Source organism: Triticum aestivum, chromosome 3A, assembly GCF_018294505.1.
Source record: "Triticum aestivum cultivar Chinese Spring chromosome 3A, IWGSC CS RefSeq v2.1, whole genome shotgun sequence".
In the NCBI taxonomy this organism is placed as follows: domain Eukaryota; kingdom Viridiplantae; phylum Streptophyta; class Magnoliopsida; order Poales; family Poaceae; genus Triticum; species Triticum aestivum.
In genome coordinates this window covers 404,297,249-404,323,117 of record NC_057800.1, presented here as the reverse complement: position 1 = coordinate 404,323,117, position 25,869 = coordinate 404,297,249, and the positions used below count along the sequence as shown (strand labels likewise).

Here is a 25,869-nt window from a genome sequence, read left to right as displayed (position 1 = left end):
GAAGTGCGGACTTGGGCGCTGGAGCTCGAGTGCGCGAAAATGGATGAGCAAAGGAGGAAGAAGGTGTGGATGAAAAGGCGAATCCTTATCCCTTTATATGGGCGGACGAAACTATGCGTTCCCACTAGCCTGGTAAAACTCGCTTATCCCCCAAGCACCGTAATCGATGGCGCGGTTGGGTTACCCACGCCCGTATTGATGAGAATCCTGTAATAAGGGGGACACGATCTCTGCTTTGACAAGACGTGTCAAAAAACTGCCTCGCGTTATGTGCGAGGCTAGTTAAAGGAAACTGTTCGAATAATCACCGGGCCATGGCATAATGTCGTGTTGCCAAAACAAGTCAGCAAATTGGATTTGTGGAAATATTATTCTCTCTACGGCGGTATGTGGAATTTATTTTGCAGGGTCGGACACTATCCTTGTATTCAAATTATTCCGTGATGTATTCGGAGGAGGAACCCGCCTTGCAATGCCGAAGACAATACCGCGCACCGGACTCATCATCATTGAAAGCCTGGTTCAGGGGCTACTAAGGGAGTCCTGGATTAGGGGGTCTCCGGACAGCCGGATTATATCCTTTGGCCGGACTGTTAGACTATGAAGATACAAGATTGAAGACTTCGTCTCATGTCCAGATGGGACTCTACTTGGCGTGGAAGGCAAGCTAGGCAGTACGGGTATGGATATCTCCTCCTTTGTAACCGACTTTGTGTAACCCTAACCCTCTCCGGTGTCTATATAAACTGGAGGGTTTTAGTCCGTAGGACAGGACAATAACATACAATCATACCATAGGCTAGCTTCTAGGGTTTAGCCTCTCCGATCTTGCGGTAGATCAACTCTTGTAATACCCATATCATCAAGAATAAATCGAGCGGGACGTAGGGTTTTACCTCCATCAAGAGGGCCCAAACCTGGGTAAAACATCGTGTCCACTACCTCCTGTTACCATCCGCCTTAGACGCACAGTTCGGGACTCCCTACCCGAGATCCGCCGGTTTTGACACCGACACCAGCCCAACCAGAAACTTGAGCTATGTGCATTATATGCACCGCAAGCAATCGACCCGGATCATTCAATACGACAGTATGAACACAATACCAAGGCAAACCCATGGAAATACCCCTTTAGCAAAGAAAAATAGACACGATGTCGCTTTATTTTATCGCATTGAAAAAGACTATCCATATCCTTTGTACCTAACCCTTCTAGGGGATTCTATGTCAAAAAGCGCGAATATTTATTTCATTCCATTAAAAATAAGAAGCCAATTCTGTTCATAAGAAGAAAGAGAAGTAGATCTATTCTACACTCGATAAGTGCCAATATGCAATGGGTAACTTGGCCAATTTGGAAAAAACAAAGAATAGATCGCTACCCCTCTTTGTTTAGCATTCAAATCACCCATTCCTTTTTCTTTATTCAATCTGTCTTACATTCCTTATATGTATAACCTTTCAATCTACGTATTAATAGAATCTATAGTATTCATATAGAATAAGAATAAAAATTAAGAAAATAAACTGCGGATTCTTTCTTTCTGTTCCATTCTTACGTTTCCATATTAAAGTGTAGTTTTCTTACTTAAATTTAATAATATTAATCTAATATGCCCATTGGTGTTCCAAAAGTACCTTACCGGATTCCTGGAGATGAAGAAGCGACTTGGGTTGACTTATACAATGTTATGTATCGCGAAAGGACACTTTTTTTAGGTCAAGAGATTCGTTGCGAGATCACGAATCATATTATAGGTCTCGTGGTATATCTGAGTATAGAAGATGGAATTAGTGATATTTTTTTTGTTTATAAACTCCCCAGGCGGGTGGCTAATCTCAGGAATGGCTATTTTTGATATGATGCAAATGGTGACACCAGATATATATATACATATATACAATATGCCTCGGAATAGCCGCCTCCATGGCGTCCTTCATTCTGCTTGGAGGAGAACCACCAAGCGTATAGCATTCCCTCACGCGAGAATTATGCTTCACCAACCTGCTAGTGCTTATTATCGGGCAAGGACACCAGAATTTTTACTAGAAGTAGAAGAGTTACACAAAGTTCGCGAAATGATCACAAGGGTTTATGCAGTAAGAACAGGCAAGCCTTTTTTGGTTGTATCCGAAGACATGGAAAGGGATGTTTTTATGTTAGCAGACGAAGCCAAAGCTTATGGACTTGTCGATATTGTAGGGGATGAAATGATTGACAAGCACTGCGATACTGATCCAGTGTGGTTTCCAAAAATGTTTAAGGATTGGTAGTGTTCGGATTTCTTGTAAAGTTATTTCACAGCTAAATTCGTGTTTTCCACGATTTAATAGAAAATAGAAAGACCTCATGATGAGCAATCATCAGGTTAAGATGGATCTAAACCAATCCATTTTTTTTCTATATACATACAACATGCCGACAGTTAAACAACTTATTAGAAATGCAAGACAGCCAATACGAAATGCTCGAAAAACGGCCACGCTTAAAGGATGCCCTCAGCGTTGAGGAATATGTGCTAGGGTGTATGTGCGACTCGTTCAGATCATGACTTCAAACAAATATAAAAAAATTGAAGTATCCATGATTAGTACCAATGAATAGGATATAGCTTCTCTATCCAAGATTTCTATGGGCTGTCTTCCCCTCCTTAGGAGGGCCGGCCCTCCCCCTCCTCAACTCCTTTATATAAGGGGGAGGGGGGCACCCCATAGACACGCAAGTTGATCATTGATTCCTTAGCCATGTGCGGTGCCACCCTCCACCATAATCCACCTCGGTCATATCATAGTGGTGCTTAGGCGAAGCCCTGTTCCGGTAGCATCATCATCATCGTCATCATGTCGTCGTGCTGACGAAGCTCTCCCTCGACACTCTGCTATATCATTAGTTCATGGGATGTCACCGAGCCCAACGTGTGCAGATCATGGAGGTGCCGTACCTTCGGTGCTAGGATCGGTCGATCATGAAGACGTACGACTACATCAGCCGCATTGTCATAACTCTTCCGCTTACGGTCTACGAGGGTACCTGGACAACACTCTCCCCTCTCGTTGCTATGCATCACCATGATCTTGCGTGTGCAGAGGAATTTTTTTGAAATTATTGTGTTCCCCAACACGAAGGTAACAGGAGACAAAGGGGACACGATATTTACCCATGTTCGGGCCCTCTTAATGGAGGTAAAACCCTTCTTCCTGCTTGATTGACTTTGATGAGTATAGGGGTTACAAGAGTTGATCTAACTCAAGATCATAATGGCTAAACCCTAGCTATCTAGCCTATGTGAATTCTGATTGCCTCTACAGACTAAACCCTTCAGTTTATATAGACACCAGAGGGGCCTAGGTGTCAGGACCCCGATTCCAAGTCACATTGATCTAGCCAGTAACACCTCATATCACTTTGCGGCCTCACGCACAGTATTCCCACGGGTGTCGCCTTACCATGGCCCGGGACCGTTTGCGCCTTTTGGCTCACGTATATGATAGTGTCGCTAGCATCCATATGACAGAGAACCCGGGCCGACATGACTAGTCGTGAACCCAAAGTGGCACTAACTTACGGGGACAGGCATACATGAATCAACATCGAGCATGTCGGTCAGCAGCGTGCGAATCCGGGCTGTAGCACTGGGCTAACAGGACTCCGGTGAACCAGGCTGTAGCAGGCTAGGCAGGACTCCGGATGTCACCACGTGACATTTCCCCGAAGGGACAGACACAGGAACAAAGTGAATCACATGCCGGCCAATCAAGTGTTCCGGAGCAGTAGTGCTGGGCTAACAGGACTCCGGTGAACCGGGCTGTAGCGGACTACTATGGCTCATGGAAGCACAAGACTACATTTCCCCATAAGAGAGGCTATCAAGGGTAAACAACTAGGTTGTCGGATCCCACACATACCAAGCATTTCAATCATACACACAATATGCTCGATATGTGTAAATACAACATGTCATCACAACAAAACTCTACGATTCAAAGTATTTATTCATTAGGCTCCGAGGAGCCAAGTATTACAAACATGGGTCTCATGACCCAACATACAGAGCATACAAGCAACAAGCACATGCGGAAGCTTAACTTGTCTGAGTACAGACAACTACAAATGAAAAAGGTTGAGAAGCCTGACTATCTACATGACCCTCCCAAGGGTACAAGATCGTAGCTGAGGTAACAAGCTAAACGTCGAAGGTCATGCAGAGGAAAGGGTTCAACTACCGCAACATGTAACAGTTGAATCGGTGTTGCCCTAATGCAGTAAAAGAGAGAAGGAGTGAGAGAGGGGGATTGTATCAGAATGAACAAGGGGGTTTTGCTTGCCTGGCACTTCTGAAGATAACATTGAGTCTTCATCAATGTCAACGATCACAGCGTCGGAGCAGCGTCTACCGAAAGGGGACAATTACCGACAAACAAGGAAGAGCACAATCAATGCAATGCACAATATGATGCATGATCATGACATGACAATATGTTGTGATTTGAGCTAATGCAACTAGTAACAGAAAGGTTTGGGTTGATTTGAACTCAAGGTTCAAATTCAAATTCAAACTATGAATTCAAATAGTGCATTATCATGTTTTGGACTAAACAGTGAGGTTAAGTTGCTCAAACATGCATGAAAATGGTATAGATGGATAGATTGGATTTTTCTGATCATTTTTCATATATAATTTATCTTATTTGGAGTTACGGTTGAATTTCTATGAATTTTAGAAGTTTTAGACATTTTCTGGAATTTCCTGGTTATTTAGAAATAAATCAAATCCAGAAAAGGACTTATTGCGTCAGCATGATGTCACCGTGACGTCAGCAAGTCAACAGGGCTGACCATGGTCAAACCTGTCGACCCGGTCCCACATGTCATATGCTTATAGTTAATTAGAGGTTAATCCCGTGTTGACTGGGATTTGACCCAACGCGGGGCCCGCTCGTCAGTGTCTGTTAGGAGGGTTAGTGGTGATTAACGCCTAATGATGGCTCCACGTCAGCGTCGCCGGATCAAGCGCCGGCAACCTCGTAGTGCGGTGGCGGCTCGCCGGGGTGGCGCTAGGGGCGACGGCTGGGCGCGCTTAGGGAACCAGGAGGGAGCCCGTGCTCCCGCGCATCCAGCGGTGGCAGCAACACGGTGCGGGGCTCTCGGTAGCGGTGGCACAGGCGAGTTGGGCGGCGACCGGAGCTACGGCTTCGAGCGGGATGGCGCAGTGGTGCACGACGAAGCAAACTAGGCACACCGTTGGGTCTAGAGGGGCTGCAGGACCTCAACGACGTGCTCGGGCGCGAGTTCGGTGACCTGCAACGACGGCGGCGACAAGTACGTCGGCGGTGAGCTCACGGATGCGACGGCTAGCACAGTTAGAGCAGGCGCGCGAGCAAGAGGACGGGGAGGAAACGAATAGGAGCTCACAAGGGGCCGGCGGTGGTTTCAGCGGGCTCGGGGACGACCGGCAAGCGGCGAATCGTGTGACGGCGGCCGCCAAGGCAGGGGACGGAGATGGTGGTGGTGGCGATGCTGCGGGGCTCCCGGGGTCTTCATCTTTGTCGTAGAGGGTCTTCGGGCCATGGCGGACCTCGGCGACAAGCTGGATAGGCAAGGGGGGCTCGGTGGCCGCGGTGGTGATGAGCAGCGACGGCGAGCTCTGCTAGGGGAAGAAAATAGAGGATCAAGGGGAAGAGAGGTCCAGAGAGCGAGGGAGAAGCAAAGGGGGTCCCAGGGTGTCGTGGGCGGCACCGCGCTGGCCAGGGGAGGCCAGGCAGGCAGCTGCGTGCCGGCACGCGCGGGTGCCGTGCTCGGCTTGCCTCTGCCAGTAGGCAGAGGTTGAAGACAGGTATGCCCCTGATGGGCTGGGCCGCATAGTAGTGGGCCTCTGGGTTGTAGGTAAGCGCCAGGTAATCCTTCTCTCTCTCAATCTGTTTCAGTTTTTTATTTATTTTGTTTTGTTTTGATTTGATTCACAACCCAAATCATTTAGTAGCTTCTGAAAATATTTATGTGGCTTGATGCAATATATTCAAAGCCACTCATAGGTTTTTTCAGAATTGTTGGACTTGCAATTCTTTTATAGAAGAATTAAATCCAACTCAAATATTTATTGATTTAAATCCAAATGGCCAAAATAATTCCTCAAAAATGTTCCATATTTTTGGTTTGGACCAAAACCCTTGCCAAAAATATTAAACATCATTGAAGAGCATTTTGGAAACATTGGATGCATTTTCCAGGGTTATTTGCCCTTCTTTTAATTAAAAATTTTTAGGCTTTCAAATTTCCTCAATTCAAGTTTTCTTGAATTTAAACATGATGTATGGGTGCAAAGCCACTTTCTACAACCAAATTCTAGGGCTGTGACAACTCACCCCCACTAAACGAGAATCTCGTCCCGAGATTCAAGACGTGAGGTAAGAAGACAGCGGGGACACAAAGCTAACACGATCTTCTCGATCCAACTGCCCTTCTCGGAGATGTTGATCCGCTACAGCATATTGATTATGACATCCTTTCCTTCGAGAACTTCATCTAATAAGGCGACAAGAGAGCAAGACAACCTCACAAGAATGGATCATCGATCTTAAAGAGCACAAGATCGACTCACGGAATGAGACGTAGACACATTTCTTGAGCTGAGACACAAGACACACATCGGGAGGGATGGAAGAAATAGATGACAGAGGTTCAATTTGGTAGGCAACAATTCCACACTGGAGTAGGATGGTGCATGGTTTCAAAGTAGCAAGGAGATTGATTGCCATGATCCCGTAATGAGGCACTTTGGAAAAGGTGACTCGAAGAACTATTCCCTTAAGTGGCAAAAAGAATTACTTTTGATCCATAGATCATTGAAACTCTTCATACCAGCTTAAGGCAAATTACAATTGATTGTTTGAAAGAGCTCGAAGAAATTGCATACTCGGACTAGGATGGATGATGTGGACTACCTTGTTGAAGACAACACAATGGATGACTTTGCTTATCATCGGAAATGGATGGAACCCATGGTAGTACCACTGTTGAAGATGATCCTGACCAGGAATTACCGAGAAGGTAGTCCATGGGAAAAATGGCACAATGGTGGTGCAAGCTGGGAACAAAATGCAAATGTTGGGGATTTTTCCAACCATCATATCTGCCTGAGATTCAGATCTGGTTGGTAACAGGACACTTCAGACATCGGCATGTCCGGAAAGAAAGTTTGCAACACAAATCGATGAGATGATATTGCGAGAATCTCGGGAGATGAACTACGATAGCATGATCCAAAACATGAGCGGGTTCCGCTACAAACATGTGAACACGCTGTCCCAGACAAGCATGACCACATGGTAGTCTTACAATGAAACACTACCGAGTTCTGGTTGGGAACCATCAACGAGGATATTGAAGTCCTTGTATAAGGCATGCCTTAAGAAGGAACTTCTTCTCCTTGAACAATGCAATCAGTGGCTTGGTGTGCTAGGGATACATATAGAATGAAGGTTGCAAGTCTCCAGACCACAGAATACTTTGCACATATGCATGACTGACTTGGGATGATTCCAGGGGAAACAAAAACAATCTTTCTCGAACTCACGGTGGTAACTTGCACCAAATGCACATGAATTCGAGGAAGTCACTTCTTCCATCCAAGCATAAGCTTCATGAACGGAACACGAAGGCATTGCTTATAAAAGTTTCAACACTAGGTTGATGTTCAGCATGAATCATGGGGGAGACAAAATGTTGCTGATGGGCTCAACAACAACTCATCGGAATTTCCATATCACTGGACTTCCACCATCATGTGAACACAGTGATAGCATTGGTCAGACCAAAAGATATAATGGTGTATGCCCGAGGGATCAACCACGGGTAAGACACCATTACGAACATCGTTGGCTCTGATTTGACTTGACGATAGCCCATACTCAAGTCAAAGTTTTGACAAGGCAATAGATCCAACAACTGATCATGAGGACCAATCGATGGAGATATCATCTTTCTTCAACACACACACACACACAAAAAGATATCCCTTGACATGAACTAAGTCAGACAAGCTTTTATCTTCCAACTCTCCAAGTTGTTGTCTAGCTCAACCAACTAGCTCAGGGATATCCAATATAGATTCCTGGAGAAGGAGTGATTTATAAGAAAATCAACTTGATCACGAACTCAACATAGCGGTCAGGTGACAACCAGGTAATACTTCCGAGAAGATATTCGGAAAATCATGAGCCACCGATATGTTACTAAGCTTGAGATCAACCTTGCTTTTCAGGGCAAGATGATATGATCAAAAAGAGTGAGGAATTGACACAATCCTAACTCATTGATCGAAGAGTGCACCAGAAATAAGGACTAGGTAGCACGATCAATCTTAGGATGATGATTTAATAACCAACATGCTAAGAATGAGAATATTGTCCATTAACTACCAAGCAACGGAGTTGCTAGGAGTATTAGTTTCACACATCATGGCTCACTTGCCGGCATTCCGGTTATAAAAACACGGGAACCGGAGAATGAACAATGATGGCAAGAAGTATCACTGTATCAAGAGTTCATAGGATGGTGTGCAATTTCCATGACAATCTTGATATAAAGATGGTAATACTCCAAGGTAGAACAGAATCAAAAGCTGGATTGGCATTTGATTTGCGGATTACAACTGCTTTGACCCAATCCTAGATATGGATAAGGTGCTGGAGTTTGTTTCTCCTAGTCATTCTGAATAGGATGGCTTGACGGACCACAAGAATAGTAGGCATCGATGAACACGAATGCACAACTAGTCCTGACTATCAATTGATAGACAGAGGTCAGAATACAACTAAAGAGAGACAACTCAAAGGAACATATGGTTTTATGAGTTGCGGATGCATAGATTTGGTATGTCAAACAAGTTCAACATTTTCCTTCCATGTAATCCATGCAGAAAGGTAGGACTGGCAGATTCATAATGCAGAATGGATAACTCATCAAGATCACTCTAGTTGTGATCTTTTGAGTCAATAGAACTTCTACCATAAGCAGTTCATGATATTTGGAAGAAGGATATACCATGAACCTCGAGGACTATCACAAAGGTTACTAATATCCTAAAGGAACGAGCAAAACTATCAACATGAAGTAAGTAGGGTGAATCTCGGGATCAGAAACCCAGGAGTAGAATACCTACTACTAAGTAGCATCATGGGATGCTCTCGAGAATGGTGGCCAGAATCATCACACTGGGAATATAAAGCATGGCTAGATTATGGGTGGTTCTCTGAGATGCCTAGGGTCATAATAATGGCTCCAACATATATGTCGAGGCAATAAAGTACCTCAACTCACCGATTAGTCTGGTTGAACTGGCCTAAAGGAACATCAGGAACGAAAAGAAGGAATTTGCAAATGCATCAGACTATTTTAGAAACCTGGGATGACTCAGACAGCATAACGACTGTAAATGCTCAAAATGATTTCAGACAACCTGCAAAGATGGTGGCATAACCTCTCAACATCACAATATCAAGGTTCTGGGGCCAGCTATGAACATATGGAAGTAGTAGGAACTAAACTGAGGCTTGAACTCAACAATCCTAGGCAACTACGGTTTAGTAACTCGTCATCCTGAGAGATAGAAGAGAAGCCTAGTTCTTAACCCCGTAGAAAAGATAAGATGACTCAGATCAGAAGGTCATGAGGATAAGGAGTAAAAAGAGCCCTACGTTCCCTTCCACAATCAGTTCCCTTATATAACTAAAGCATTTCGAGACACAACTTCGACCAGCTTGGCTTGATAATCCTATAGGCAGTCAGGCTCTGATACCAACGCTGTCAGGACCCCGATTCCAAGTCACATTGATCTAGCCGGTAACACCTCATATCACTTTGCGGCCTCACGCACGGTATTCCCACGGGTGTCGCCTTACCATGGCCCGGGACCGTTTGCGCCTTTTGGCTCACGTATATGATAGTGTCGCTAGCATCCATATGACAGAGAACCCGGGCCGACATGACTAGTCGTGAACCCAAAGTGGCACTAACTTACGGGGACAGGCATACATGAATCAACATCGAGCATGTCGGTCAGCAGCGTGCGAATCCGGGCTGTAGCACTGGGCTAACAGGACTCCGGTGAATCGGGCTGTAGCAGGCTAGGCAGGACTCCAGATGTCACCACGTGACATTTCCCCGAAGGGACAGACACAGGAACGAAGTGAATCACATGTCGGCCAATCAAGTGTTCCGGAGCAGTAGTGCTGGGCTAACAGGACTCCGGTGAACCGGGCTATAGCGGACTACTATGGCTCATGGAAGCACAAGACTACATTTCCCCATAAGAGAGGCTATCAAGGATAAACAACTAGGTTGTCGGATCCCACACATACCAAGCATTTCAATCATACACACAATATGCTCGATATGTGTAAATACAACATGGCATCACAACAAAACTCTATGACTCAAAGTATTTATTCATTAGGCTCCGAGGAGCCAAGTATTACAAACATGGGTCTCATGATCCAACATACAGAGCATACAAGCAACAAGCACATGCGGAAGCTTAACTTGTCTGAGTACAGACAACTACAAATGAAACAAGCTGAGAAGCCTGACTATCTACATGACCCTCCCAAGGGTACAAGATCGTAGCTGAGGTAACAAGCTAAACGTCGAAGTCCATGTGGAACTACTAGCGAGACTGACGTCTCTCTGCAAAACATAAAATAAGCAAACGTGAGTACAATGTACCCAGCAAGACTTACATCAGAACTAACTACATATGCATCAGTATCAATAAAGGGGGTGGTGGAGTTTGACTGCAGCAAGCCAGCTTTGACTCAGTGGCTATCCTATACTACGACTACGAGTAACTCTTTTGGGGTGGCGCACACGAGTCCACAAATTCACCATACCAATACACCACTATGGATCCGCCCCCGTCTCCCTGTGAGAACGCCATCCATAACACTCACACTTATCTTGTGAGTTGTAGAGTATCCAGTTACACTTGTCTATGAACTATGCAAGGGGTCCAAGTTTCCATATCCGAGAAATCCGGCTATTCGAATAGATAATGATAACCCTGCAGGGGTGTACTTCTTCACACACGCTCTCGCCACTTATCGCCCTGTACACGTCATGTACCTCGGCAACCTTCAAGCGGAAGCCGGGCGAGGGAGTCGGCCACGACCTGACTAACCAACAAGTCTCTAGTCCAGGTTTATCGCCTATTCGGGTTCCATCCGCAAGGAGATCCGGCCGGGTGTCGCTCACGGCCCCAAACGATGTGAGCAGGGTTCCCACGCCCACCATCCGGGTGCCACTTGGTACACCGTGCCACGGTGCCTAGTCTGTCCCAAGCCCACCTATACCGGGTGCCACTTGGTAGACTACTAACACTACCTACAAACACCAGAAACTAGTTGCAACTCCTGGACAGAGATCGAGTTGATTAATAAGCCAAGAGGGGCCGAGTTACCTGAACCCAATGTGTGGTAGTAACTGTTCATGGATCACAAACACAGGACTTAGTTCCTGAGGACGGATGCAATGAGACAACCCACCATGTACTCCTACATGGCCTCTCACCGCTACCTTTACCAAATTGTGTTCACACACTTAGCTCTCAACGGTAGGACATGTTCACCACGTTCCAATTTATTCCCGATGAATCAGACCAGACTCAACTCTAAGCAGTAGCTGGCATGACAAACAAGCATGAATGAGTAGGCACATCAGGGCTCAAACAACTCCTACTCATGCTAGTGGGTTTCAACTATTTACTGTGGCAATGACAGGTCATGCAGAGGAAAGGGTTCAACTACCGCAGCATGTAACAGTTGAATCGGTGTTGCCCTAATGCAGTAAAAGAGAGCAGGAGCGAGAGAGGGGGGTTGTATCAGAATGAACAAGGGGGTTTTCCTTGCCTGGCACTTCTGAAGATAACATTGAGTCTTCATCAATGTCAACGATCACAGCGTCGGAGCAGTGTCTACCGAAAGGGGACAATTACCGGCAAACAAGGAAGAGCACAATCCATGCAATGCACAATATGATGCATGATCATGACATGACAATATGTTGTGATTTGAGCTAATGCAACTAGTAACAGAAAGGTTTGGGTTGATTTGAACTCAAGGTTCAAATTCAAATTCAAACTATGAATTCAAATAGTGCATTATCATGTTTTGGACTAAACAGTGAGGTTAAGTTGCTCAAACATGCATGAAAATGGTATAGATGGATAGATTGGATTTTTCTGATCATTTTTCATATATAATTTATCTTATTTGGAGTTACGGTTGAATTTCTATGAATTTTAGAAGTTTTAGACATTTTCTGGAATTTCCTGGTTATTTAGAAATAAATCAAATCCAGAAAAGGACTTATTGCGTCAGCATGATGTCACCATGACGTCAGCAAGTCAACAGGGCTGACCATGGTCAAACCTGTCGACCCGGTCCCACATGTCATATGCTTATAGTTAATTAGAGGTTAATCCCGTGTTGACTGGGATTTGACCCAATGCGGGGCCCGCTCGTCAGTGTCTGTTAGGAGGGTTAGTGGTGATTAACGGCTAATGATGGCTCCATATCAGCATCACCGGATCAAGCGCCGGCGACCTCGCAGTGCGGCGGCGGCTCGCCGGGGTGGCGCTAGGGTCGACGGCTGGGCGCGCTGAGGGAACCAGGTGGGAGCCCGTGCTCCCGCGCATCCAGCGGTGGCAGCAACATGGCGCGGGGCTCTCGGTAGCGGCGGCGCAGGCGAGTTAGGCGGCGACTAGAGCTACGGCTTCGAGCGGGATGGCGCAGTGGTGCACGACGAAGCAAACTAGGCACACCGTTGGGTCTAGAGGGGCTGCAGGACCTCAACGACGTGCTCGGGCGCGAGTTCGGTGACCTGCAACGACGGCAGCGACAAGGACACCGGCGGTGAGCTCACGGATGTGACGGCTAGCACAGTTTGAGCAGGCACATGAGCAAGAGGACGGGGAGGAAACGAAGAGGAGCTCACAAGGGGCCGGCGGTGGTTTCAGCGGGCTCGGGGACGACCGGCAAGCGGCGAATCGTGCGACGGCGGCCGCCAAGGCAGGGGACGGAGATGGTGGTGGTGGCGACGCTGCAGGGCTCCCGGGGTCTTCATCTTCTTCGTAGAGGGGCTTCGGGGCATGGCAGACCTCGGCGACAAGCTGGATAGGCAAGGGGGGGCTCGGTGGCCGCGGTGGTGACGAGTAGCGACGGCGAGCTCCGCTAGGGGAAGAAAACAGAGGATCAAGGGGAAGAGAGGTCCAGAGAGCGAGGGAGAAGCAAAGGGGGTCCCAGGGTGTCGTGGGCGGCACCGCGCTGTCTAGGGGAGGCCAGGCAAGCAGCTGCGTGCCGGCACGCGCGGGTGCCGTGCTCAGCTTGCCTCTGCCAGTAGGAAGAGGTTGAAGACAGGTATGCCCCTGATGGGCTGGGCCGCACAGTAGTGGGCCTCTGGTCTGTAGGTAAGCGCCAGGTAATCCTTCTCTCTCTCTCAATCTGTTTCAGTTTTCTATTTATTTTGTTTTGTTTTGATTTGATTCACAGCCCAAATCATTTAGTAGCTTCTGAAAATATTTATGTGGCTTGATGCAATATATTCAAAGCCACTCATAGGGTTTTTCAGAATTGTTGGACTTGCAATTCTTTTATAGAAGAATTAAATCCAACTCAAATATTTATTGATTTAAATCCAAATGGCCAAAATAATTCCTCAAAAATGTTCCATATTTTTGGTTTGGACCAAAACCCTTGCCAAAAATATTAAACATCATTGAAGAGGATTTTGGAAACATTGGATGCATTTTCCAGGGTTATTTGCCCTTCTTTTAATTAAAATTTTTGAGGCTTTCAAATTTCCTCAATTCAAGTTTTCTTGAATTTAAACATGATGCATGGATGCAAAGCCACTTTCTGCAACCAAATTCTAGGGCTGTGACACTAGGGTTGTACAGAGTTGGCTTACAGAGAAAGGAAACCATACATTCGGACGCCAAACTTGCCATCCATGGAAAGGAGAGTCCCATCCGGACACGGGGGAAGACTTTCTACTTTTTATCTTCACGGCCCATCAGCCCGGCCCACAACACACGGGCCGGACACCCGAGGACCCCTTAATCCAGGACTCCCTCAATGCTGCCATTTCATGTAATCATGTTTTTCCTTTTTGCAAGGAAAAAGATAATTCATTCATCAAGCGGTGGCCAACTCTGCATTACATAGGTTAGGTATCTCGTCTGGTCCTGACAGAAGCTACACTGCAGTGCGCTTCTTTATTCTACCATAGTTTGCTAAAAAGTGGCTAACTATGTTTTGCTCCCACCTAACATGCTTGAATATGAACTCCCTATTATCCTGATGAACTAACGATTTAATCGCCTGGACCATCATCATATATGCTGATTTGTTGTCTCCCTGATCAGTGGTCATCTTAACAAGCTATGAGCAATGTGACTTGATAATGGTTAGCAAAGCTGACCACTGGATGGCTAAGGAGACGCCTTCTACAAAAGGTGCTATTTCATATTGCAACGGCATTGCACAGTTTTGTAACTCACAGCAGGAGGAGAATTGCACCACGTTCATCTCTAAGAACCATGCCAGCACCCGTTGTGTTGTCCACTTTCGAAAAAGAACCATCATGCTCAACACCACCCAACCCACCGGAGACGAAGCTCCCTGGCAAGCTTCTTCTAGTCCTAACACACATGTGAGAATGGGTTGTTTTTGCTTAGTTGCTCGGCTCCCATTTTTCCATTGACGTGATCAGCATGAGGGTTGGCATGTAAGGGTAGCAGGGAGGTAAAATAACTGGAGAGAAACTGGGTCGACGCCTCGATGGGTGGCGGGCATTTGTTGTGGACGATCTTGTTGCACACATGCCAACATCTCCATAGCGCCATCAGCGTACACAAGTGTCGTTCCTCTGACAGCTCCACCAACACATGGAGGAGCCAATCCATCCCTGTGTTCACTAGCCTCCGGACGTCTGGAATATCCCATCGTTTTGCCATTAATCGTGTTGACTCATGTATACCACACAAATTAGGTGTAGAACTGGGTGCCCTCAAAGCAGCTCTAGTAGTCTATCCTAAATTTGGGAGTGAAATATGCTACTAGTCCATTAACTTAAACAGATTGCACGCTTTAGTCCAACAACTCAGGAATTGATCAATTTAGAACATAAACTCGTCAATTTAATCAAACAAATGTGCAATGCATGTTAATATTAGTCAAGATACTAATTGTATTGCATATTAATATTAGGCAAGATATAAATTAAAAATTAATATTAGGTAGGATATAATTACTTGGTTAATTAGCGGACAATGCTTAAATATGTTTGTTGGGAATATGCCCTAGAGGCAATAATATTTGTATTATTATATTTCCATATTCATAGTTAAAGAGTTTGTCGGAGTCTAGGATCTGCGTCCAAGAAACTTCTCCAAGAACTAGGGATCAAACTCTAGGGTGATTTGCTTGGCGACCTACAACACGACGACAACTACGGCGGAATCACGACGAACACGCTGGCTCTCAACGGACACGAAGGGGATTCGCGAGCTACCCAAGTTCATGCCACCGTGCTGATGTAATACCCTACTACAGCTTGTGTTGGATTACTCTGAAATGGAGAGCTTGTGGCTCGAGGTACACGAGAGGTGGGGGAGAATGGCTCGATCCCCTTACATGGAAGCGACTCTGCCCCTTTTGTAGTGCCTTGGTCCTCTTCCCTGAAAATATGAGCAGGAAAGGGTGGCCACAGGGAAAGGGGGACATGCGCCCACACTTATCTTGACTAAAGGCTGTCTTCGCCTGGTAAAGTAGTCATCCTGACGCGTTGGTGGGCTCGGCGATGACCTCCGCCCTGGCACCAATCCATCCTAATCTTCTTTCACCAAAGAGGAAATGCTTTGGGACTTGCTTTGGGGAGACAAACGTTGGTGCTCCCTTATCACCAGAATAGAAACTAGGCTTGGTCACGCTTCGTCGTCCTTATCCTGATAGTGGGACATCATCCACATGATGGGCGTGGAGCCCCGCGACTGGCGGCGTACAACCTGCCTTGTGAGGTGGCCTAGCGAGCGGAGCCTCGTGAGGCAGCCTGGTGCTTGCTGGCCTCGGTAGGGCTCTGCCTGGCGGCAAGGGGGCCTCGTGAGGCCAACCCCTCGTGTGGCGTCTCCCTGCGGAGCGGCTGAAGCAGGGCCACCGGTCATGGGCCGACCCAAGTGTCGTCCTTTGGGCCGGAGGCAGATGGGCCATGGTACCCTGGTTCCCACTGGGCCAATGGTAGCCCTCGGGCCTGTGGCATGCATGCTCTACCTGTTAGGGGCAAAACGGCGCAGGCCCATCGAGCTGTTGGGCCCAGAGACGATCTATGGCGGCTTTTATAGGGCGGGACGCCCCCACTCCTCACGAAGCCTCAGTAACCGCTATCTTGGGGATAAAGCCTGCCCGCGCAGGGCACATGCACATCATTGCCCCTGCCTCCATCTTGCCTTCGTCTTGCGCGTGAGCAGCCCCCTTGTTCCTCTTCCTCCAAGTTCCAATCTTCCGCCACCGCCATGGCCCCCGGCAAGAAGCCTGCGACTGCAGAGGCCTCCTCTAGCAAGAGTGCCCTGGCGGTGGAGCTCGGTCCGGCCTTGCTATCGTCCACCATCACCAACGAGAATGGGCTAGCCAGGGTTCGCCCCCCTGTTGGACTCCGCACCCTGATGACCCACAAGTGTAGGGGATCAATCTAGTCCTTTTGATAAGTAAGAGCGTCGAACCCAACGAGGAGCAGAAGCAAATGACAAGTGGTTTTCATCAAGGTAATTTCTGCAATTATTGAAATTGTTGATAACAAGTAGTTTGATAGTAAGATAATTATTAACGAGCTAGTAATGGTAACGGTAAATAAAGTGCAGAAAGGTAGCCCAATCATTTTTGTAACAAAGGACATGCTCGAACGTTCTCTTATAATAAGCAAAGTGTTCTTGAGGGCACACATGAATTTCATCTAGTCACTTTCATCATGTCGGTTTGATTCGCCCTCGCTACTTTCATAATTTGATATGTGGGTTGACAGGTGCTTGGGTGTTGTTCTTACTTGAACAAGCCCCCACTTATGATTAACCCCCTCGCAAGCATCCGCAACTACAAAAGAAGAATTAAGATAACAATCTAACCATAGCATTAAACATATGGATCCAAATCAGCCCCTTACGAAATAGCGCATAAACTAGGGTTTAAGCTTCTATCACTCTAGCAACCCATCATCTAATAACTACTCCACAATGCATCCCCTTAGGCCCAAAGACGGTGAAGTGGCATGTAGTCGATGTTCACATAACACCACTATGGGAATCACAACATACATATCATCAAAATATCGAATGAATATCAAATTCACATGATTACTTGCAACATGACTTCTCCCATGGTCTCAAGAACAAGGACAACTACTCAAAAATAATATTCATGCTCAAGATCAGAGGGTTATTAAATATCATAATGGATATGAACATATAGTCTTCCACCAAATAAACCATATAGCATCAACTACAAGATGTAATCAACACTACTAGTCACCCACAACTACCAATCTGAGGTTTTGGTACAAAGATTGAACACAAGAGATGAACTAGGGTTGAGATGAGATGGTGCTGATGTTGATGAAGACTGGCCTCCCAAAGATGAAAGGGTTGTTGGTGATGACGATGGCTTTGATTTCCCCCTCTGGGAGGAAAGTTCCCCCGGCGGAATCGCTTCGCCGGAGGGCAAAAGCTCTCCTTCCCAAGTTCCGCCTCAAGACGGCGGCGCTCCCTCCTGAAAGTCCTCTCCTTAATTTTTTTTCTAGGTCAAAAGGCCTCATACACCAGAATATGGGCACCGGAGGTGTGCCAGGGTGGCCACCACCCACCAGGGCACGCTTGGAGGGGGTGGCGCGCCCTAGTGTCTTATGGACACCTGCCAGCCCCCCTCTGGTAGTTCATTTTTCCAATATTTTTTATTTATTCCAAAATAATTCTCCATAAAATATTAGCTCATTTGGAGATGTGCAGAATAGGTATCTCTGCCATAACTTTTTCAGGTCCAGAATTCCAGCTGTCGGCATTCTCCCTCTTTGTGTAAACCTTGCATATTATGAGAGAAAAGGCATTAGAATTACTCCATAAAGTGTTATAAGGCATAAAAACACTATAAATAAGAGTACGAAAACATGATGCAAAATGGATGATGACCCACAAGTATATGGGATCAATCGTAGTCCTTTTGATAAGTAAGAGTGTCGAACCCAACGAGGAGCAGAAGGAAATGACAAGTGGTTTTCAGCAAGGTATTCTCTACAAGCACTGAAATTATTAGTAACGAGTAGTTTCATAGCAAGATAATTTGTAATGAGCAAGTAACAGTACCAACAAATAATATGCAGCAAGGTAGCACAATCCTTTTGTGGCAAAGGATAGGCCAAAATGGTTTCTTATGATAAGAAAAACGTTCTTGAGGGTACACGGGAATTTCATCTAGTCACTTTCATCATGTTGGTTTGATTTATGTTCGCTACTTTGATAATTTGATATGTGGGTGGACCGATGCTTAGGTGTTGTTCTTACTTGAACAAACCTCCTACTTATGATTAACCCCCTCGCAAGCATCCACAACTAAGAGAAAAGTATTAAGATAAAATCTAACCATAGCGTTAAACTTTTGGATCCAAATCAGTCCCTTACAAAGTAGCCCATAAAGTAGGGTTTAAGCTTCTGTCACTCTCGCAATCCATCATCTAATAACTACTCCACAATGCATTCCCTTAGGCCCTAATAAGGTGAAGTGCCATGTAGTCGACGTTCATATGACACCACAATGGGAATCACAACATACATGCCATCAAAATAACGAACACATATCAAATTCACATGATTACTTGCAACAAGATTTCTCCCGTGACCTCGAGAACAAATGTAACTACTCACAAATGATAATCATGCTCAAGATCAGAGGGGTATTAAATAGCATAATGGATCTGAACATATAATCTTCCACCAAATAAAGCATATAGTAATCAACTACAAGATGTAATCAACACTACTAGTCAACCACAAGCACCAATCTAAGGTTCCAATACAAAGATTGAACACAAGAGATGAAATCTATTGAAAACCAAAAAACTATGTTCTTAGTCAACTTCGCAACTACAATTCATCATCTTTTTCAGGAAGGTGATACGTCTCCAACGTATCTATAATTTTTGATTGTTCCATGCTATTATATTATCTGCTTTGGATGTTAATGGGCTTATTTATACACTTTTATATTATTTTTGGGACTAACCTACTAACCCAAGGCCCAGTGCAAATTGCTGTTTTTTTTGCCTATTTCAGTGTTTCACAGAAAAGGAATATCAAACGGAATAAAACATTCAGGAGAGTTATTTTTGGAACAAACGTGATCCAGGGGACTTGGAGTGGACGTCAAGAAACCAGCGAGGAGGCCACGAGGTAGGGGGCGCCCTCCACCCTCGTGGGCCCCTCGTGGCTCCACCGACCTACTTCTTCCTCCTCCTATATATATCCATATACCCCGAAAACATCCAGGAGCACCATGAAACCCTATTTCCACTGCTGCAACCTTCTGTACCCAAGAGATCCCATCTTGGGGCCTTTTTCGGAGCTCCACCAGAGGGGGAATCAATCACGGAGGGCTTCTACATCAACACCACAGCCTCTTCGGTGATGTGTGAGTAGTTTACTTCAGACGTTCGGGTCCATAGTTATTAGCTAGATGGCTTATTCTCTCCCTTTGGATCTCAATACAATGTTCTCCTCGATCTTCTTAGAGATCTATTTGATGTAACTCTTTTCGTGGTGTGTTTGTCGAGATCTCATGAATTGTGGGTTTATGATCAAGTTTATCTATGAACAATATTTGATTCTACTATGAAATCTTTTATGTATGCTTGGTTATCTTTGCATGTCTCTTCTAATTATCAGTTTGGTTTGGCCTACTAGATTGATCTTTCTTGCAATGGGAGAAGTGCTCAGCTTTGGGTTCAATCTTGCGGTGTCCTTTCCCAGTGATAGTAGGGGCAGCAAGGCACGTATTGTATTGTTGCCATCGAGGATAAAAATATGGGGTTTATATCATATTGCTTGAGTTTATCCCTCTACATCATGTCATCTTGCCTAATGCATTACTCTGTTCTTATGAACTTAATACTCTAGATGCATGATGGATAGCGGTCAATGTGTGGAGTAATAGTAGTAGATGCAAAATCGTTTCGGTCTACTTGTCTCGGACGTCATGCCTATATACATGATCATGCCTAGATATTCTCATAATTATGCACTTTTCTATCAATTGCTCGACAGTAATTTGTTCACCCACCATAAAACTTATACTATCTTGAGAGAAGCCACTAGTGAAACCTATGGCCCCCGGGTCTATTTTCCATCATATAAGTTTCCAATTTATTTTACTTTGCAATCTTTACTTTCAATCTATATCCTAAAAATACCAAAAATATTTATCAAATTATTATTATCACTATCAGATCTCACTCTCGTAAGTGACCCTGAAGGGACTGACAACCCCTTTATCGCGTTGGTTGCGAGGTTCTTATTTGTTTTTGTAGGTACGAGGGACTTGAAGGAAATATGCCCTAGAGGCAATAATAAAGTTATTATCTATTTCCTTACATCATGATAAATGTTTATTATTCATGCTAGAATTGTATTAACCAGAAACATAATACATGTCTGAATACATAGACAAACAGAGTGTCACTAGTATGCCTCTACTTGACTAGCTCGTTGATCAAAGATGGTTATGTTTCCTAACCATAGACATGAGTTCTCATTTGATTAACGGGATCACATCATTAGGAGAATGATGTGATTGACTTGACCCATTCCGTTAGCATAGCACTTGATCGTTTAGTTTGTTGCTATTGCTTTCTTCATAACTTATACATGTTCCTATGACTATGAGATTATGCAACTCTCGTTTACCGGAGGAACACTTTGTGTGCCACCAAACGTCAACGTAACTGGGTGATTATAAAGGTGCTCTACAGGTGTCTCCGAAGGTACTTGTTGGGTTGGCGTATTTCGAGATTAGGATTTGTCACTTCGATTGTCGGAGAGGTATCTCTGGGCCCTCTCGGTAATGCACATCACTTAAGCCTTGCAAGCATTGCAACTAATGAGTTAGTTGCAGGATGATGTATTACGGAACGAGTAAAGAGACTTGCCGGTAACGAGATTGAACTAGGTATTGAGATACCGACGATCGAATCTCGGGCAAGTAACATACCGATGACAAAGTGAACAACGTATGTTGTTATGCGGTCTGACCGATAAAGATCTTCGTAGAATATGTGGGAGCCAATATGAGCATCCAGGTTCCGCTATTGGTTATTGACCGGAGACGTGTCTCGGTCATGTCTACATTGTTCTCGAACCCGTAGGGTCCGCACGCTAAAGGTTTCGATGACAGTTATATTATGAGTTTATGAGTTTTGATGTACCGAAGGAGTTCGGAGTCCCGGATGAGATCGGGGACATGACGAGGAGTCTCGAAATGGTCGAGACATAAAGATCGATATATTGGACGACTATATTCGGACATCGGAAAGGTTCCGAGTGATTCGGGTATTTTTCGGAGTACCGGAGAGTTACGGGAACACGTATTGGGCCTTATTGGGCCATACGGAAAAGAAGGAAAAGGGCCTCAAGGGTGGCCGCACCCCTCCCCTTGGTCTGGTCCGAATTGGACTAGGGTATGGGGGCGCCCCCTTCCTTCCTTCTCCTTTTCCCTTCCTCTTTTCCAATTCCATATGGGAGGTGGAATCCTACTAGGACTAGGGAGTCCTAGTAGGACTCCACACTTGGCGCGCCCCCTCCTAGGGCCGGTCTCCTCCTCCCTTGCTCCTTTATATATGGGTGCAGGGCGGCACCCCAAAGACACAACAATTGATCCTTGAGATCTATTAGCCATGTGCGGTGCCCTCCTCCACCATAATCCTCAATAATATTGTAGCGGTGCTTAGGTGAAGCCCTGCGACGGTAGAACATCAAGATCGTCACCACGCCGTCGTGCTGACGGAACTCTTCCCCGACATTCTGCTGGATCGGAATCCGGGGATCGTCATCGAGCTGAACGTGTGCTAGAACTTGGAGGTGCCATAGTTTCGGTGCTTGATGGGTCGGGCCGTGAAGACGTACGACTACATCAACCGTGTTGTGCTAACGCTTCCGCTTCCGGTCTACGAGGGTACGTAGACAACACTCTCCCCTCTTGTTGCTATTCATCACCATGATCTTGCGTGTGCGTAGGAAATTTTTGAAATTACTACGTTCCCCAACAGTGGCATCCGAGCCTAGGTTTTATGCGTTGATGTAATATGCACGAGTAGAACACAAGTAAGTTGTGGGCGATATAAGTCATACTGCTTACCAGCATGTCATACTTTGGTTTGGCGGTATTGTTGGATGAAGCGGCCCGGACCGACATTACGCGTACGCTTACGCGAGACTGGTTTTACCGCCGTGCTGTGCACACAGGTGACTAGCGGGTGTCAGTTTCTCCAACTTTAGTTGAACCGAGTGTGGCTATGCCCGGTCCTTGCGAAGGTTAAAATGGCACCAACTTGACAAACTATCGTTGTGGTTTTGATGCGTAGGTAAGAACGGTTCTTGCTCAGCCCGTAGCAGCCACGTAAAACTTGCAACAACAAAGTAGAGGACGTCTAACTTGTTTTTGCAGGGCATGTTGTGATGTGATATGGTCAAGACGTGATGAGAAATAAGTTGTTGTATGAGATGATCATGTTTTGTTGAAGTTATCGGCAACAGGCAAAAACCTTATGGTTATCTCTCTATTGCATAAGATGCAAGCGCCAAATAATTGGTTTACTTTATCGCTATGCGATAGCAATAGTTGCAAGAGCAATTGTTGGCAAGAGAACCATGTGACGACACATTGATATAGATCAATATGATGGAGATCATGGTGTCATGCCGGTGACGATGGAGATCATGACGATGCTTTGGAGATGGAGATCAAAGGCACAAGATGATGATGGCCATATCATGTCACATATTATGATTGCATGTGATGTTTATCTTTTATACATCTTATTTTGCTTAGTTCGGCGGTAGCTTTATAAGATAATCTCTCACTAAATTATCAAGGTATAAGTGTTCTCCCTGAGTATGCACCGGTGCGAAAGTTCTTCGTGCTGAGACACCACGTGATGATCGGGTGTGATAGGCTCTATGTTCAAATACAACGGGTGCAAAACAATTGCACACGCGGAATACTCAGGTTAAACTTGACGAGCCTAGCATATAACAGATATGGCCTTGGAACACGGAGACCGAAAGGTCGAGCGTGAATCATATAGTAGATATGATCAACATAGTGATGTTCACCATTGAAACTACTCCATCTCACGTGATGATCGGACATGGTTTAGTTGATTTGGATCACGTGATCATTTAGAGGATTAGAGGGATGTCTATCTAAGTGGGAGTTCTTAAGTAATATGATTAATTGAACTTTAATTTATCATGAACTTAGTCCTGGTAGTATTAGCATATCTATGTTGTAGATCAATAGCTCGTGTTTAGCTCCCTTGTTTTATTTTTGATATGTTCCTAGAGAAAACTAAGTTGAAACATGTTAGTAGCAATGATGCGGATTGGATCCGTGATCTAAGGTTTATCCTCATTGCTGCACAGAAGAATTATGTCTTTGATGCACTGCTAGGTGACAGACCTATTGCAGGAGCAGATGCAGATGTTATGAACGTTTGGCTAGCTCAATATGATGACTACTTGATAGTTCAGTGCACCATGCTTAACGTCTTAGAATCGGGACTTCAAAGACGTTTTGAACGTCATGGACCATATGAGATGTTCTAGGAGTTGAAGTTAAATATTTCAAGCAAATACCCGAGTTGAGAGATATGAAGTCTCCAACAAGTTCTATAGCTAAAAGATGGAGGAGAATAGCTCAAGCAGTGAGCATGTGCTCAGATTGTCTGGGTACTGCAATCACTTGAATCAAGTGGGAGTTAATCTTCCAGATAAAATAGTGATTGACAGAATTATCTAGTCACCATCACCAAGTTAGTAGAGCTTCGTGATGAACTATGATATGCAAGGGATAACGGAAATGATTCCCAAGCTCTTCGTAATGCTGAAATCGACGAAGGTAGAAATCAAGAAAAATACCAAGTGTTGATGGTAGACAAGACCACTAGTTTCAAGAAAAGGGCAAAGGGAAGAAGGGGAACTTCAAGTAGAACGACAAGCAAGTTGCTGCTCAAGTGAAGAAGCCGAAGTCTGGTCCTAAGCCTGAGACTAAGTGCTTCTACTGCAAAGGGACTGGTCACTGGAAGCGGAACTGCCCCAAGTATTTGGTGGATAAGAAGGATGGCAAAGTGAACAAAGGTATATTTGATATACAGATTATTGATGTGTATTTTACTAGTGTTCGTAGCAACCCCTCGGTATTTGATACTGGTTCAGTTGCTAAGTATAGTAACTCGAAACGGGAGTTGCAGAATGAACATAGACTAGTTAAGGGTGAAGTGACGATGTGTGTTAGAAGTGGTTCCAAGATTGATATGATCATCATCGCACACTCCCTATACTTTTGGGATTAGTGTTGAACCTAAATAAGTGTTATTTGGTGTTTGCGTTGAGCATGAATATGATTTGATCATGTTTATTGCAATACGGTTATTCATTTAAGTAAGAGAATAAATTGTTGTTCAGTTTACATGAATAAAACCTAATATGGTTACACACCCAATGAAAATGGTTCGTTGGATCTTGATCGTAGTGATACACATATTCATAATATTGAAACCAAAAGATGCAAAGTTAATAATGATGGTGCAACTTATTTGTGGCACTGCCGTTTAGGTCATATTGGTGTAAAGCGCATGAAGAAAATCCATGCTGATGGGCTTTTGGAATCACTTGATTATGAATCAATTGATGCTTGCGAACCATGCCTCATGGGCAACATGACTAAGACTCCGTTCTCCGGAACAATGGAGCGAGCAACAGATTTGTTGGAAATCATACATACTAATGTATGTGGTCCGATGAATATTGAGGCTTGTCGCAGGTATCATTATTTTCTGATCTTCAGAGATGATTTGAGCATATATGAGTATATCTACATGATAAAACACAAGTCTGAAACATTTGAAAAGTTTAAAGAATTTCAGAGTGAAGTGGAGAATCATCGTAACAAAAATAAAAGTTTCTATGATATGATCGCAGAAGTAAAATATTTGAGTTACGAATTTGGCATTCAGTTAAAAACAATGTGAAATAGTTTCACTACTCACGCCACCTGGAACACCATAGTGTAATGGCGTGTCCGAACGTCGTAACCATACTTTATTAGATATGGTGCGATCTATGATGTCTCTTATCGATTTACCACTATCGTTTTGGGGTTATGCATTAGAGACAACTACATTCACATTAAATAGGGCACCATCTAAATCCGTTGAGACGACACCATATGAACTATGGTTTGGCAAGAAACCTAAGCTGTCGTTTCTTAAAGTTTGAGGTTGCAATGCTTATGTGAAAAAGTTCAACCTGATAAGCTCAAACCCAAATCGGAGAAGTGCATCTTCATAGGATACCCAAAAGAAAATGTTCGGTACACCTTCTATCACAGATCCGAAGGCAAGATATTCATTGCTGAGAATGGATCCTTTCTAGAGAAGGAGTTTCTCTCAAAAGAAGTGAGTGGGAGGAAAGTAGAACTTGATGAGGTAACTGTACCTGCTCCCTTATTGGAAAGTAGTTCATCACACAAATCTGTTCCTGTGACTACTACACTGATTAGTGAGGAAGC

The 25,869-nt window shown here is 44.9% G+C and overlaps 2 long non-coding RNA genes across 2 annotated transcripts; one reads left to right on the top strand and one right to left on the bottom strand.

Annotated features, from left to right (window-relative positions):
- Positions 1–1,025: 1,025 nt before the first annotated feature.
- LOC123058360 (uncharacterized) lies at positions 1,026–25,198 on the bottom strand. The gene is made up of 4 exons (XR_006427176.1): positions 25,188–25,198; positions 23,320–23,323; positions 22,085–22,088; positions 1,026–1,195 (listed from the first exon to the last, which is right to left on the bottom strand). It is a non-coding gene; the product is annotated as an uncharacterized lncRNA (long non-coding RNA).
- Positions 1,953–16,767, top strand: LOC123058359 (uncharacterized). Its single transcript, XR_006427175.1, has 3 exons — positions 1,953–2,151; positions 2,955–2,959; positions 16,756–16,767. It is a non-coding gene; the product is annotated as an uncharacterized lncRNA (long non-coding RNA).
- Positions 25,199–25,869: the final 671 nt, after the last annotated feature.